The sequence below is a fragment of the Parasteatoda tepidariorum genome, chromosome 10 (assembly GCF_043381705.1).
Source record: "Parasteatoda tepidariorum isolate YZ-2023 chromosome 10, CAS_Ptep_4.0, whole genome shotgun sequence".
NCBI classification, from domain to species: Eukaryota; Metazoa; Arthropoda; class Arachnida; order Araneae; family Theridiidae; genus Parasteatoda; species Parasteatoda tepidariorum.
In genome coordinates this window covers 35,053,495-35,069,117 of record NC_092213.1, presented here as the reverse complement: position 1 = coordinate 35,069,117, position 15,623 = coordinate 35,053,495, and positions in this window count along the sequence as shown.

The window sequence follows — 15,623 nt, the reverse complement described above, 5'->3', positions numbered from 1 at the left end:
TGAAGTTGATTCTTGACCTGTGACTGTGAGTTTTTAATTTTCTGATGATTTTTATTGATTTTCTTTTCGTAATTTGTTTATTCTTTTGAATGTATCTTGTTTTTCCTGGACCTCTATACAAAACCATAGGGGTACTGAGGGAGATATTTTAAGCTTTTGCTTCTCCCTCAAATAGAAATGGTTTTGTTTTTAATGGCTACCGGGGCCGGTACCCCCTGAAGACGTCGGCTTCGGTGGTCGTATTTTTGTTTTATTTCATTTGTTTTGTATTGATACTTTTTTCTGAAATTTCTGCTGCTTTTTAGCGCGTTTTTTTCAAAGAAGTTTTTTCCTTTTGATCTTAAATATTTGTGTTTTCTTTCAGTATTACATTATTAAGCTTATTGAACCAATATATCTTTTCAGTTATTGCTCTTAAATTCAATCCTTTTTTCGTTACAGCAAGAAATATTTTATTGCTTTTAAAGAAACCTGCAATATTTAGTTTCTTGAACTAATTGAAATATTTTTTTGGTTCTATAAGCAAAAACATTCCTTTAGAAAATGGACATGAAGGTCTAATACATTTTTTATTGAGGGAAATTTTAATTTTCAGAACCTATCCATAATATGTCCGTTTTGGGGCTTTAATCATGCTGTTTAGGTTCATTTGTAACTCCAATTTTTTTAATAATTGTTCCACAATTGAAACTTATAATAACACTTTCATAAGTAATAAGAACCGCGGTGGCTCAGGGGATAGAGCACTTGCCTCTCAATAAGGTGACCCAAGTTCAAATATAGGGATTCACAATATTCACGTAAAAATAACCTCAGTGGTAAACGGGTCGTGGGTTAGAGTCCCCTTGCCAAGAAATTTCGTGGTTTTCCTCTCTATGTAACGCAAATACTGTTTAGCCCACCCGAACATAAGAATAAAACATTAAGATGTCTTCCCTCAGTCAATTTCCTCACAACGTCAATTAGAAATGCTATTCTATTCATGTTTTAATTTTGTGTAACTACCAAATTCTTAATAGAGAATATCACTGAAAATGCTGCGACCTTGTTTTCATTTTAAATGCATAACAGGATGCTTAGAATTTAAGTCAGATGCATAAAGGAGAGACTCAACAGAACTCATTCAACTTATTGAATATTTTCAACTTAAACTGCTTTAAAGTCATTAAGTATCAGAATCACTTAAAACTCTGTTGTTGATATGCCACAAATATTTATGCTGAATAAGGGAAGTAATTAATAGAATAATTCCAACAGTATTTGAATCTTAAGTTTGTTTCAAATGATATACTTTAGCTTTGCTGAATAAATATTTTTATTTTCTTTAGGGAGGAAAATTTTTTTTAAAATGGGACAAAATAACTGGCTCTTCTTGATATTATCTATACAATAAACAAGTCTTATTAAACATTAATTAAAAAACATATTTTAAACAATTCTATGTATTTATATACATTTACGACTTTCTATTGCAAGGGAAAATATTTATAATAAAACCGAAAGTAATTAAAGAAATAATCAAACACAATCGAATGAATTTTCAAATAAACAATTTTTGAAAGCAAATTAATTATATTAGTAATTAAATTTTTAAAGAAGAAAATGTTTTAAAGGTAAAAATTTCTGGGAAAAATCAATACCATGTCAATATTGAGATTAATTTCTTCTATGACGTTTTGATCGATTATTCTTTCTTCATAACAAACTAAACATTTACAGAACCTTTTTGACACGTTATTTCTAATAAACGTAAGTATTTATTCACTTTCAATTAATTGAAATCGTTTTTATCGATAAACTTAATTGAAATTCACAATTTCAACGGAACACTTAATAGATCTGGATACTGTTTTGAGAAAGATGTCTGTTTATGGCAAGAAAAATAGCTGTCCAAAATTATATTTTTGATTGTTAAAAATCATTTTATCATATAAATGGTCATAATTTTAAATCGTCCTGCATTGTAATTTGTTTGATAAAAATGTCTAAAATTCTCAGTAAATGACCCTATAATAATTCTTGTGTAAAACTAAAATGCAAGAAAGCAAGAAATGGAGCATTATTTCAACTTTTAACTCCAGATAAGTTTAAATATTGTTTATTACGTAACGGGGTTAATTTTACGAATGCTCTTCCATTTAAAATAATTTTTAGAAGTGCTCAAAACATGGCAACAGTTAATGACGATTTGAACTCTATTGTCTTAACTTGTCTTTGATTTCTTAGAATAATTCCTGAAATTGTGTGAAGTTGTTTTTATGACAAATAAGTAGACCTTAGTCAACTTTGATACTACAAGGAAGAATAAGTTTTTGGAAAGAAATATATCTATGAATAACATAAAAGAAGGATATACATACTCGTGATAGAGAATCATTAAACCATATTAGTGGTTTCTGATTTAAAGTTCAGATGATAGTTATTTAATACCCATAAAACTACAGGAAAAATCTCTTTAAGTGAGCCAGTAAAAGCACATATTATTAAATTTTCAACGCCAGATTTTCTAAACTAAAGATTGATGACAAAATAATTCGTACCAAGATTTATAATTTATCTAAATTACTTTCTCAAAATGTTTGAATGATTGTAACACTTAATATATGATACAAGGATTTTCAAATTGTTTCTGTGATTTTAGAATAAAACTATAAAATAAATTAATGGACACATTTCTTATTAAATTTTAACTTTTCTGAACTTAATAAAATTCTCAGTGATTATTTTTAAAAATTAATTTTAAGCACATTTGTTTTGATTACTTTATCTAAAAAAAACGGAACACTCTTTGTAACAAGACTTATAATTAATTTAAAACTATTTTTCAAAGTGTTTAAATCATTAAGAATTCTAATGTTAATACGATGATTATTTTAACTCTACCCATATTTCTTAGTATGAAATAATTAAAGTTGTTATAATTTTGACCTTTTTGAATTGTATTTTTTCCGACTTTAATGCATGTCTTGATTAGCATTCCTGTTAAATTCCCTTAAAAAAAGGCAAATATTTGACTACTGTTTTATTTTCTCAGATTTAATTAACCAAAGACAACATTTGCAGACCAAACGTAACATTTTTCAGTACATGACTTATAAAAAGTCATTTTTCAGATTTTTTAAATCATTGAAATTTTTTTATCATAACATAAATATTATTAATCAAACCTGTCTATGCTTTTTTAGTTGTTATGATAAATTGCTGCTGTGACAATTGTTGTTATGACAATGCTATTAAAGTCTTGAAAAAATACAAAAGTGGATATTGAAAGACTAATTAAAATCAAAGTTTTTGAAATGCTAAAGGTTAGTTGAAAAGAGCTTTACTTCTCATTGTATTTATATTATATTAAATTACTCAAAATAAATTACCAAAAAAAACCTATTATGTTTGTGAACATGCGTGTGTCATCATAAATCTTAATGTAACTTATATCTAAAGTATCCATGTAAGTTATGCTAATATATGAATAATTTGCATTTCTTGTAGGTCTGTAACATTTCAATTAATGTCTGCGCAATTAGCACAAATTGCGCGTATGTGTGAGTGACATTTCTGTTTTTGTCTTAAGAAACAGTCCCGCTAAATTTGTTTTCAAAACAAAACTATTATAAACATATATATATCTATAAAAATGCGTGTGTCATCATAAATCTTAATGCAGCTTATCTCAAGTATCCATTTGAGTTATGCTAATATATGAATAATTTGCATTTCTTGTAGGTCTGATACAATAATATAATTCTTTCAGTTATTGCCTGCGCAATTAGCATAAATTGCGTAAGTGTGTTTGATATTTCTGTCTTTGTCTTAAGAAACAATCACGCTTAGTTTGTTTTCAATAGTTTTGTTTTGAAAACAAAACAAAACTATTATATGCGTGTCTGCAAACATGGTTGTGTCATCATAATTCTTAATGTAACTTACATCTCAAGTATCCATATGAATTATGCTAATAATGAGTAATTTGCATTTCTTGTTGGTCTTATACAAAATACAATTTCTTCAGTTATTGCCTGCACAATTTGTATAAATTGTGTGTGTGTGACAATTCTGTTTTTGTCCTAAGAAACACTCGTTTTCATTTCGAAACAAAACAAGTGTGTCTAGTTTGTAATCAATATTCACGATTGAATTGTTTATTAAACAATAATTTGCATGTTAAAATCTTTCAAATATATTAATATTTAATCATACATTAATATTTCTATATACACAAAAGAAATATTGATAGGTCTTAAACTTTGTGTTAAAACCGGTATCTTCTAATATTAAAAACGAAACAAAAAAATGACATTTTCTTTTTCGAAACAAAATAAACTAAATGCAAAAATGTTTAAAATTTTTAGCGTTTAAGGAAGCAGAAAAATGAATTTAAGCAGCGTTTCACTTTGAAAAAAAAATATTTAAACTTAGAAATCACTTTCCAAATCAAAATGGATACAATTAGTTTACCGAGTTCTTCAAAACAAAAGAATTTTGTCAATTTGATCGTCAATAAAAAAGAATGGAGAGCTNAAATACCGTTAATTCTATAAAATTTTGTGATTATGCATCAGAATAGCTATCTTTTTTCGGGTCCTCATTTCCTTGATCGTTTTTTTTCCTCTTTCCCTTACCTAAGAAGCTTGAAGTGAGGTACTAAAGCAACTAACCCTACAACTCTTCATAAATTTATAATAACTTATAAAAATTTGGTTTTAATTCAAAACTGTCTCACAAATGACGCTAAAACAGCTTTAAAAAAATAAATAATGTCAGATAAAAAGTTCAACGTCAAGAATTTAAAATCTTGGAGAATCAAAAATAATTTATTAATTTATTTAAATTTCCTTTTTTTAAAGGAGATTAAGAAAACAAAAACAATTTGTTTTCGTTGCCCAGAAAGCAACTCGAAAAATTCTTTTGGTGTCTTAGCAACGAGAAGCACTATGTTTTCCCGTCTTGTCAATCATTTAGTTTCTTTATGGTAATTATAAGTTATTTCTCCTTCTATGGCGAGGTAATTTGGCATATTTTTAAATCTTCGCCAGATATATAAATCCTTATTGCAACCCAATTTACAACCCATTTTTTTCGAACTTTTGTCTACCCCCTATTTTAAGGGTCTGGATTCCGAATATGTAAAAAAAAATATATGTTTATTCAGAGAAAGTACGTTTTTGTGTCTGATTTCGTAACTTAATTAATAGTTAGCACTAATTAATTAGCATATTTGAGGTCACCCCCAGAAACCATTAAGATTGACACTTAGTTCGTGAAAATCCGATCATTGGAACGGAAGTTATTCAGGGTGATATCTTTTTTTTTGCGGACTGTACACAATAAAGAATAACAATAAAGAATAAAAAAATTTGTTTTCCTGCTGAAAGTGTTTGGCATGAATCCGTCAGAAAATTTATAAGTTAAGCTCAATACGTCAAAAAGTTCAAAATTCCTTTTCACTGTATGTGTTAATATCATTGTATGTGTTAATATCATTGTATAATATTGCAGATCCGTGAATAGAGCGTTCGTTTTCCAGTTAGGTGAACTGCATTCAAATCCCAGCTATGACTAGTTCATACGAATTCCGCATCCGGCTTGCGCAGTTCACAGTGCTCACGTAAAATTTTCTCTGTGGTAAACGGATCATAGGTTAGAGTCCCCTTACCATCAGGCTAACCTTGGGATGTTTTCGTGGTTAGTAACGCAAATGCGGGTTAGTTTTATCAAAAACTCCACGAAGTCAAATTTCTCCCAATACTTGATCCAGGAGTTCCCTTGTCTTCTGGATTGGGATCGAAATTACAAGGCTACGGAGTTGAACATTAGTAGTTGTAATTATATTCTGAGTTACAAACATCTTAAACCATGTGAAATTGTTTCCTTTTATTAACTTTGCGCCCCTACTGAAGATGCGACATAAATATCTCCTCTGATTGATACTGTTTATTTTCCTTATAATGTTTGTTTGTATTTAGTTCATTTCTAAGTAACGCTCTTTTCTGGATTTCATATTTAATATTCTACCTATTTGTTAAAACTCTTATTTGAAAATTTTGAATATGTTTGCTTATGTGATTGAACTGTTGCGCGCACTTCGAACTTTCGGAGTGTCCCCTGATGCCCCCTTACGTTGGCGGGGAGGGATTAAGCTAGTTATTAGTAGTTGCAAACCCAACAAATTGGGTAAGCTGTTCCACGGTGGTTATAAAATATTAAAAAAAAGGATAACATTACAGCTATTTGTTATTTTATTTGCTTATCGATTATTTAGCGAATGTTATGCTCTGAATATTATTTTAAAACTAAACTGTGTTGATATTCTATGGTACATATCTCGCTATTTATACTTCGTTATAACAGGCTTCGAAGTCGTTATTCTAGTTAATGCTACTAAGTCACAAGCTATATCACTGGCTGAAGAAAGTGCTTGCATCAAAAATAAGATCTGATAATGAATGCGTGATAAATTCTAATAAAACATTAAGCTATATACACATAATTAATGCATTCAAAGCTCCAAGACATGATGTGATTGTTGCACATTTCGATATGTTTAATGTAGAGAAAAAAATTAATTTGCCAGCACCTTTATTGATCTATACTGTAAAAGTACTGACACTTTTGGCGCATCATCAGTAAAAATATATTTATCCGTTAAATTCCTTTTCACCGTAAATAATTCTACAGTAGTTTTTACAAGGATATGTTTTTTTAATTAGAATGATTCAGTGATCTTTTCTTAATTATTACTCTAAAAATTACGGTATGTCAGATATTTTGCTCCCTAGCATGTTCCAGCAATAATGGATTTTCCGGTAAGAAGTACCAGCACGCTTTGCTCCGGTACTTTGTAAGTACCGTAATTTATTCCAGAATTTTTACAGTGTGGTTGTTAGTTCTGAACTAAACATTTTGCAATTTTGTTATTAGAATTATGAATATACTTCTAAAACATGCTTCAATCGTTTCTACTTATATCTTATTTTTCTAACCAAAAAATATTTGCAACTTGCATATCTTTTAATTACTAGTAAATTAGATTGGTTGAAGAAACTTAAGAAAAGAAAAAAAAATAGAAAACAAAATCAGCACGCTAAGGCTTATCCTTAATATTCCCATGTTGGCACAAGTTTCAGTTCACTGTTAAACCAGTTTCAGTTTAGTAAACGATATGCTGAGGATTTGTGAATGAACCTAAACAAAAGGAATAAAGCATAAAGACAGACATATTTTAGTTTTTGGTTCTATAAACAAAAACATTCCTTTAGAAAATGGACATGAAGGTTTAATCCATTTTCTATTGAGAGAAATTTTAATTTTTAGAACCGATCCATAATATGTCCGTTTTGGGGCTTTATTCGCGTTGTTTAGGTTCATTTGTAAGTCCAATTTTTTAAATAAATGTTCCGCTACTGAAACTTATAGTAACATTTTCAAAAGTAATAAAAATCGTGGTGGCCCAGGGGATACAGCGCTTTCCTCTCAATAAGGTGATCAAGGTTCAAATACAGGGATTCACAATATTCACGTAAAAATAACCTCAGTGATAGACGGGTCATGGGTTACAATTCCCTTGTGATTAGGCTTAACCGTGGGAAATTTTGTGGTTTTCCTCTCCATCTAACGCAAATACGGTTTAGCCCACCCCAGCATAACAATAAAACATTAAAATGCCTTCCCTCAGTCAATTTCCTCACAACGTCAATTAGAAATGCTTTTCTATTCATGTTTTAATTTTGTGTAACTACCAAATTCTTAATAGAGAATATCACTGAAAATGCTGCTACCTTGTTTTCATTTTAAATGCATAACAGGAAGCTTGAATTTTAAATCAGATACGTAAAGGAGAGACTCAACAGAACTCATTCAACTTATTGAATATTTTCAACTCAAACTGCTTTAAAGTTATTAAGTATCAGAATCACTTAAAACTCTGTTGTTGATATGCTACAAATATTTATGGTGAATAAGGGACGAAATTTATAGAATAATTCCAGAAGTGTTTGAATCTTAAGTTTGTTTCAAATGATATACTTTGGCTTTACTGAATAAATATTTTTATTTTCCTTAGGGAGGAAATTATTTTTAAAATGGGACAAAATAACTGGCTCTTTTTGATATTAAACAATAAACAAGTCCTATTAAACATCAATTAAAAAACATATATTAAACAATTCTATATATTTACAAACATTTACGACATTCTATTGCAAGGGAAAATATTTATAATGAAACCGAAAATAATGAAAGAAATAATTAAACACAATCGAATGAATTTTGAAATAAACAATTTTTTTTGCAAATTAATTATATTAGTAATTCAACTTTAAAAGAAGAAAATGTTTTAAAGGCAATCATTTCTGGGAAAAATCAATACAATGTCAATATTGAGATTAATTCCTTCTATGACGTTTTGATCGATTATTTTTTCCTTATAACAAACTAAACATTTACAGAACTTTTATCTATACGTTATTTCTAATGAACGTAAATATTTATTCACTTTCAATTAATTGAAATCGTTTTTATCCATAAACGTAATTAAAATTCGAGATTTCAACGGAACACCTAATAGGTCTAGAGATTCTTTTGAGGAAGATGTATGTTTATGGCAAGAAAAATAGCTGTCCAAAAATATATTTCTGATTTAAAAAAATCATTTAATCATATAAGTGGTTATAATTTTAAATCATCCTGCATTGTAATTTGTTTGATATAAATGTCTAATATTCTCAGTAAATGACTCTATAATTATGTTTGTGTAAAACTAAAATGCAAGAAAGCAAGAAATGGAACGTTATTTCAACTTTTAACTCCAGATAAGTGTAAATATTGTTTATTACATAAAGGGATTAATTTTACGTCTGCTATTCTATTTAAATAATTTTTAGGAGTGCTGAAAAGATTGCAACATTAAATGATGATTTGAACTCCTTTATCTAAGCTTGTCATTGATTTCTTACAATAATTCCTAAAATTATGTGAAGTCGTTTTCAAGACAAATAGGTAGACCTGAGTTAACCATGGTACTAGAAGGAATAATAAGTTTTTGGAAAGAAAAATATCTATGAATAATATAAAAGGAAGATATATTCTTGATAGATAATCATTAAACCATATTAGTGGTTTAAATTCTAATTCTTTCCAAAATGTATGTTTCTTAAAGTTCAGATGATAATTGTTTAATATTCATAAAATTACTGGAAAGATCTCTTAAAGAGAGCCAGCAAAAGTACATATTATTAAATTCTCAACTCTAGATTTATTAAACTAAAGATTGATGACAACATAATTCATAGCAAGATTTATATTTTATTTAAATTCATTTTTCAAAATGTTTGAATGATTATAACATTTAATTTATGACACGAGGATTTTCAAATTGTTTCTATGATTTTAAAATATAACTGTGAAATAATTTAAATGGATACATTTCTAATTCTTATTAAATTTTAATTTTTCTGATCTTTATAAAATTCTCAGTGATTATTTTTAGAATTTAATGTTAAGCACATTTGTTTTGATTACTTTATCTAAAAAAAAAAGCAACACTCCTTGTAATAAGATTTATAATTAATTTAAAACCATTTTTCAAAGTGTTTAAATCATTAAGAATTCTAATGTAATATGATGATTATTTTGACCCTATCCATGTTTCTTAGTATGAAATAGTTAAAATTGCTATAATTTTAACCTTTTCGCATTCCTGATTAGCATATCCTTGATTTGCATTCCTGGAAAATTTCCTTAAAAAAGCAAGCATTAGGCTACTATTTTATTTTTTTCAGATTTAATTAACCAAAGACAACATTTACAGACCAAACGTAGCATTTTTCAGTACATGACTTATAAAAAGTCATTTTTCAGATTTTTTAAATCATTGAAATTTTTTTATCATAACATAAATATTATTAATCAAACCTGTCTATGCTTTTTTAGTTGTTATGATAAATTGCTGCTGTGACAATTGTTGTTATGACAATGCTATTAAAGTCTTGAAAAAATACAAAAGTGGATATTGAAAGACTAATTAAAATCAAAGTTTTTGAAATGCTAAAGGTTAGTTGAAAAGAGCTTTACTTCTCATTGTATTTATATTATATTAAATTACTCAAAATAAATTACCAAAAAAAACCTATTATGTTTGTGAACATGCGTGTGTCATCATAAATCTTAATGTAACTTATATCTAAAGTATCCATGTAAGTTATGCTAATATATGAATAATTTGCATTTCTTGTAGGTCTGTAACATTTCAATTAATGTCTGCGCAATTAGCACAAATTGCGCGTATGTGTGAGTGACATTTCTGTTTTTGTCTTAAGAAACAGTCCCGCTAACTTTTTTTTCTAAACAAAACTATTATATATACATATATATATCTATATAAATGCGTGTGTCATCATAAATCTTAATGCAGCTTATCGCAAGTATCCATTTGAGTTATGCTAATATATGAATAATTTACATTTCTTGTAGGTCTGATACAATAATATAATTTATTCAGTTATTGCTTGCGCAATTAGCACAAATTGCGTATGTGTGTGTGATATTTCTGTTTTTGTCAAAAGAAACAGTCCCGCTAACTTTGTTTTCGAAACAAAACTATTATAGATATATATATATCTATAAAAATGCGTGTGCCATCATAAATCTTAATGCAGCTTATCTCAAGTATCCATTTGAGTTATGCTAATATATGAATAATTTGCATTTCTTGTAGGTCTGATACAATAATATAATTCTTTCAGTTATTGCCTTCGCAATTAGCATAAATTGCGTAAGTGTGTGTGATATTTCTGTCTTTGTCTTAAGAAACAATCACGCTTAGTTTGTTTTCAATAGTTTTGTTTTGAAAACAAAACAAAACTATTATGTGTGTCTGCAAACATGGTTGTGTCATCATAATTCTTAATGTAACTTACATCTCAAGTATCCATATGACTTATGCTAATAATGAGTAATTTGCATTTCTTGTTGGTCTTTTACAAAATACAATTTCTTCAGTTATTGCCTGCACAATTTGTATAAATTGTGTATGTGTGTGTGACAATTCTGTTTTTGTCCGAAGAAACACTCGTTTTCATTTCGAAACAAAACAAGTGTGTCTAGTTTGTAATCAATATTCACGATTGAATTGTTTATTAAACAATAATTTGCATGTTAAAATCTTTTAAATATATTAATATTTAATCATACATTAATATTTCTATATACACAAAAGAAATATTGATAGGTCTTAAACTTTGTGTTAAAACCGGTATCTTCTAATATTAAAATCGAAACAAAAAAATCACATTTTCTTTTTCGAAACAAAATAAACTAAATGCAAAAATGTTTAAAATTGTTAGCGTTTAAGGAAGCAGAAAAATGAATCTAAGCAGCGTTTCACTTTGAAAAAAAAATATTTAAACTTAGAAATCACTTTCCAAATCAAAATGGATACAATTAGTTTACCGAGTTCTTCAAAACAAAAGAATTTTGTCAATTTGATCGTCAATAAAAAAGAATGGAGAGCTTTATTCCTACTCCTTAAAATATGTGGCATAAATCCATCTGTAAATTACAACGAGAGTCCCTATCGTCAAAAAATAAGGAAATATTTTCAGAATTTACTTTTTACTTTTTGGGTATTAATCTCTACATATAATGTTATTATTTCCTTATTCATTCTCTCAATAAATTCGGACTCATCATTTAATTCAATTATTTTAATTCATAACATAGAATGGCTGATAATAATTGTTTTGGGTATTATTTTGCGTGCAATACTGAAAAAAATAGTTAATTTAGTTGGAAAAAATATTCAAACGGCAAATACTAGTTTGATCGCATATGGCAATAAAAGCTCAAAAAGCTTTCGAATTTTATTAATAGTTGCATTACTACATTGTGCAATAAACATTTATAGGTCGGTTTCTTTTTTAAACGCATTTTCTGTTTCCGTGTTAAGAATTTCACCCGACGAAATATTGTTTGCTTCTCACCTTGACGTACTTCCACTTATTCGAGTGACAATAAGAATTATATCATCTATTTTCTTTGATATATCGACTTATACAGCTGCTGGAGTTATTTATTTATCTTTAACGGAACATTCTCGGTTATTATATTCAATGAGCCTATCTTTAAAATCGAGATTGAAATTTTGTCCGTCTCAAATAGAAATTAGGCTAATTCTTGATAGCTACTCTAGAGTTACTTGTGTCGTTAAAAAAGTTAATAAAACCTTCGCTCTTCTATTAACTATTTTATTGGCGTATCAATTGTTCAGTGTGTGTTATGCCCTGAGTGTGGTTTTTGGTCTATTGTGATATTACGAGGTCTATATCATATGCATTATCGATTACAATTTCTGCAACGGAATTTGTTATTCTCGTTAATGCTGCTGTTGATGCAAATAATGCAATTTTTCAAGCCAAAAAAGCGGTGATATCCAAATTAGAAACGGATAGTGAATTTTTGGCTAAACCGGACAAAGCTTTTAGCCTTATGTACATAAATACTGTATTCAAAACTGTAAGATATAATGTAACTGTGACACCATTTGACATGTTTGAAGTGGACAAAAAGTTGATTTTGGCTTTTACTGGATTAGTTGTTAGTTATGAAATCATCATATTGCAATTTAAAGATTAAAGAATGCAATTGCATTAAACTAAAAATTGTATATTTTCTAAAATTACATTTGCAGGTATATTAAACTATCAGTTGCAGTTATATTAAATTAACAGTTTCAATTATATTTGAATAATACAAGATCTTCAATAATTGCTTGATCAATTGAACTAGTCGCTTCTAAAGTCAGATAAACTAAGAACTTGTCTCTATTTAAGCGGGGAATAATGTACATGCATATTTGAATAAAATTGCTTGGTGGAAATATTCTAAAAAGAAATCCTCGTTACTTTTCTTCACTTCAAATTCATGATTATATGCCACCTAGTTAGTGGGAAGAGTAATCTTCATCCTCTATCTATCGTTTGGACCTGTTTCCGATTCTTTGAGCTGAAATTGGAAGTTTGGTGAGATTGAACTTCTAACGATTATACCTTAGCGGTTCAGAATTCAATTCATTATAATGTAGATTTCTTGTCATTTCAGAACCGGAAAAATGGTCTCTTTCATGGTCGGATGTTTAAAGAGCCTGAATGTGGAGACCGTAGTAAAGTGTTCTAATGCACCGTATTGCCTTCGAATCATCTTTAAAAACGAATATCAAACGTTCGCCAATAACCCATAAATAAATATATCAAAGAAGTGAAATCCCGACGCTAATTGAATTTTAATTGACTTTTGACTGCACAATATTTACAGCCTACATAATTTACTTTTCAAGGCTATACTGAAGATACAATCATTGATAATGTAAGCAATTCCAGGATACAAAATAGATTACGATATAGGTAAAAATACGAAGAAAATTTATTATCAGACACATTGTTTGCGGTAACAAAACAAGTTTTTACAACAAAAATAAATGTGTTGTCTCAACAGATTTACATTACATGGGGTATAAGTTTTTTTTATAAAAGTTATGAAGTTAATCTGTACCTGCACCAGATGTGAGTATTTTATGTCGGCATAATTTGTATCGACCAGTCATCGCATGGATTCGAACCTGAGTCTCTTCATTGGGAGGCGTGCGCTTTGTTCCCTGAGCTCCTGTGGCTCAAGTATTCTATTTTGCAGAGATTGTGATAGTGAGAATTTCGTTACACTATTTTATTAATTTGACAATAAAGTCAAATCTCAGTTTTATTTATACTCAGTTTTATGTAAAGTAATTGCTAAAAAGTAAGAGCAAATATTGAAAATTATCGTAAATTGATGGAAAGATAGTTACATAACGTAAAACTGCTTGGCAAAAACTAGAATTTTAAGTGACGATTTAAATCCGTTTGTAATCAGGGAGAAAAACGGCGAAAAACAGTTTTTATCAAAATGGATTCAAACCGTTAAATATACAGAAAAATTCCGTAAAAAACGGGTATTTTTAACAGTGCTCAGGTTCTGTAGGAATAGGATTTCAGCAAAGGATTACCTGAGAGTAATAGTAGCGAAATGTATATGAATCTAATCTGCCGGGACAGCCTAGTTGGCAGTTCGTTGTGCTCGCAACAAATCTCGCAACAAATCACTACCTCTGAGGACACTGAGTTGGAGAATTACCATTTTCTGTCTCAGGTTAAAATTATGATTTGTGGATGAATGGATAATGATTGAGTTCTTCCTGTAAAGCGGGCTGTGACACGTGTGTGGCTGAAGTCGTATTCTTCGTCATCGATGGCGCCATTGAAAAAACAAGAAACGCGTTATTTGCCTTATTCACTTGATTTCATGCAGTGTTGCTGGCATTGGCAGATGGCATAAATAACAGCAACAACAATATAAATCAAAAGCTTCACAGAATGCATATTGCATATTTTTAGAACTTTACTCTTATGCATAGCTAGATTAAAAAAAAAATTTGTGTCCGATGAGCGATCCTAGCGAGATCGAATTGCAAAGGAGTCCTATAGAAACTGTTAAAGGTGTTCCAGGGGCTGATTAGCTTAGTGAGCCTCTTTAACTAGTATACGCAATTATTACTATGACAATTGCGTTGCCTATCGATACCAATATTTTAAGGATATTTTTTTAAACATGTTTCATTTCTCTCACTCAGGATTTGCAACAGTAATGTGTATATTACTGTTGCAATAGAGATGATACCTAAGCTGTCAATGCTATACTATATGATATGCTACATTACTATGTATATTGATAGCGATATTTCGCGTATGCTTTCACTACAAATATATTTTCCATTATGTCTTACAAATCGCAACATACATATTTAACTTACATATCACACCACGGGACCCTACACGACTGCGTAATTGGAAGGTGGCACCTGTCACAACCAGTAAACATAGACTTTAAACTTTTACTTGTTGAAAATACTACATTCTATTTGTACATTTGGACTACTCAACTGTATTTCACCATTTTTAACTCCAACTGTAACTTAGTCAACTGTAGCTCGCCATTTTTCCTTTTCACTTGATAAAATACTCTGTACATTTGATCTACTCAACTGTATTTTACCATTTGTAGATAGATTTCCATGCTAACACACTCTCATTCTTTCATCTGTAGAACTTGATGGCCTTTTGTAAATTTTTATATTAACTTTATGTTTCCCAGTCTAATTATGACTGCTATGTTATTGCTTTTTGCTACTAAAATTTTTACGACCTCCTGGTCTAGCGGTTGGGCAATGGGTGGCAGATACTGCTCTGCGCGCGAGGCATCCAGAACACCTCGAATTACTAAAACATTAAACTTAATAAATATCTGTTGATATTAAACTTTTCTTCTCCCGTGCATCATACTCTCTTGGACTTGCCTCTAGCCCATCTCGCAGGTCTACCATTGACCGATTGTGCTGCAATCTATCGTCGCTAAGCCAATGAAATTTTAGTGTCTCATCTCTTGCTGTGTAGCAGTTTCGTGCTCGCACTTCGAGCCACCAGTATTCCCTGGATGCCCTTTACGGAGCGTGACAGTGTTAAACGAAGCTTAAGTTACGTATAACTTACTAAGACTGTTGATACTCTGTAATGATATTATGTTGATCACGATAGAATTAC